The sequence below is a fragment of the Penaeus vannamei genome, chromosome 4, assembly GCF_042767895.1.
Source record: "Penaeus vannamei isolate JL-2024 chromosome 4, ASM4276789v1, whole genome shotgun sequence".
NCBI lineage: Eukaryota > Metazoa > Arthropoda > Malacostraca > Decapoda > Penaeidae > Penaeus > Penaeus vannamei.
This window is the reverse complement of record NC_091552.1, coordinates 27,924,763-27,927,262: the sequence shown is the minus strand read 5'-3', so window position 1 is coordinate 27,927,262 and position 2,500 is coordinate 27,924,763. Positions and strand designations below refer to the sequence as shown.

At 39.8% G+C, this 2,500-nt stretch overlaps 1 protein-coding gene across 1 annotated transcript in view; it reads right to left on the bottom strand.

Annotated features, from left to right (window-relative positions):
• Positions 1 to 2,500, bottom strand: part of LOC113825256 (uncharacterized) — a gene marked incomplete in the record, with an annotated part of 15,313 nt that overhangs the window by 4,087 nt on the left and 8,726 nt on the right.

Sequence of the window (2,500 nt, the reverse complement as noted above, 5' to 3'; positions counted from 1 at the left end):
AAGGACATTAACCATTGCGGATAATTACCATAAATGTGGCTGTAAATGAATACACATGTGTCATAACTGCATTTAAAATGGACTTTTAACTATTTTAATTTTTGGGTATGCGTCATGATGTGATCAAGTTTACTGATACTATCTAATGCAAATCTTGCAGCAACATTTTGCCATTTTTGTACTTTTTTGCATCTGGGTTTTGTTAGTCGAACCCCAAATATTTGAACAATAATTATGCTCAGTACTAGTTTGCCCAACCATGATTCTAGTTTCAGCAGTGATGTGATTTCTTGATTAACATATACCAGGGTATCCACAACTTCCCTGTGTATTTTGTCAACGTGTTGTTCAAATAGCATGAATCTGTCAAAGTGTATTCCTAGATAATTCACTGAAGTGTGCGGTTTGATAGAGCAGCCTTCAAATTCTATGGTTGTCAATGGGAATTTTAGCTATGTTCTGCCAGCTACCTATGAATATACATTGAGTTTTATGTGGATTTAGTTTAAGGCTATTAGTGTCAAAAATTATTTTGCTTGTGTAAGGCTATGTTGAGTTTTTCTTATTAAAGTATTCAAGTTGTTTAGCGAGTCATTATGAAGAAACTGAAACTGAATCATCGGCGTACTGCACTAGAAGGCAGTTATGGGATATTGTTTTAGATAACAAGTTATTGGCCTCCTGGAAACTCGTTACTTGATTTGCTACAATTTTTCAAGAATTTTGGACATTCTGTAAATTTATTTCTGAAATATTTTTTTTCACATTGCATTAGCAATTTTAAATTTTTCTCTTTTACTTTATAATCTATCTGTATGGCAGCTTCATGTCTGTTACTTTTAAGAGTTTGGTGGACATTATTTCTATCGCTAATGGCTCTTGATGTCTTCATTTATCCATGGAGCAAGGGGACGTATGACGGTTTGTGTTACGCAGGGAGCCAGAGCATCAATGCTGCTTTTAGTAGCTTCCGTGAGAAGTTACTTGATTGTTTACATTATCAATGAAATATAATAAAGTCATTTCTTTAGAAAAGATAAGCTCGCAGAAAGATTGAGGGCCATAGTGTTTGAAATCGCGAAAAGTTTTATCACTGATGGTCGCTTTGTTTTCTTTATATTTAACGTCATCGTGATAAGTTCATGGTCAGTAACATGGCACAGGATAACATCGGAATGGAGAATGAGATCTGGCCTGTTAGTTATTATTAAATCTAATAGAGAAGAGGTGTTCCCTGTGATTCGTGTAGGTTTATCTATTATTTGTTCTAGTTTATTTTTCTGAATTATCTTTGCTAATTTAGCATTAGATTTTATCAAATCGTTTTGGTCACCTAAGATGAAAAGCGGTTCCTTTTTTAAGGACCTTTCTCTAAAAACCTTTTCAATGTATTCAAAAGATTCCGAGGTAGCATGAGGGTGACTGTAGACAGCGCCAATAATGAAGGAAAGAACATGTTGCTTTGTGTTAACTGCTGTAGTAGATATCCTGTTTAACTTCAGGGTATCCCGTACATTAATACATACTCCTCCTCCTCGCCATACATCACATCTATATACTTTAACTATTTAAAATATTGATGAAATTACTAACCATTTCCTGGTGGAGCCAGGTTTCACTTAGGCATAATATGTCTACGTTTCTCTCCTCAACTAGCATTTTAACCTCTTCAAAATGCCCGAGGAGAGACAGCATTTGCTGACGGCATTGCCTCGTCAAACATTATGATCGCGCTTGTACTTGTTTTTGTTTAAGAACACTATCATTGTCGGGAAAAGCATCAGAGTCTATTAACAGTTCGGGCTTTACGTCCTTTCCTCTTACTGACACCGTGAAGCTGGTGTAGTTGTGTGCCATCATTGTCTTATGGATTTTGACACTTGAAATGTTTTGAAACTTTTCGGATAAGTGTTGTTCTATATCCTCTTCGTTTGTGTCTGAGTGTTAACTGGTGATGTAAAGGTAGACTGTATCAGGACGATCTGCTCCCTTTAATGGGCATTGCTCGTTCTGCAAGGCTGTTAAAGATGACTGTTAACACTGCTGGAGGAGGGGAGGGGCAGTGGGCAGGGAGGTTGCCCCTTGCACTTGCTGCTGAGCTGTTTCTTCCCAGTGGTCGTTGGGGTCGAGTTGTTCGATTTGCTTTTTTTTCTCTCTCTTTTTTTTGCTAAAGCTCCGTTTAGGTGTTACGTTTTGGGTCTTATGGTGGGAGGGCTCTTAGTTGACTTGGGTGAGGCGGGGGAGTCTGTATGGTCCGAGGTCTGCTGGCTGGGAGCGCCGGGCGAAGGGCAGTAGAGTTGAAAGCGAGTCAGCAAGGTAGCTGGCTGGGCAGGGAGAGAGGGGAGGATTGCTGGTCGTGGGTATGGGCGTGTAGGGTGTGAAGGAGGGTTTGGGGTGGAGGAAGGGGGCGTTGTGACTGGGGGAGATGTGAAAGGGAAGGTTTCGTATGTGGTCTGATCACGGATGGGGGTAGGAGGTAGGGGGGAGGGTCGGTTCTTGT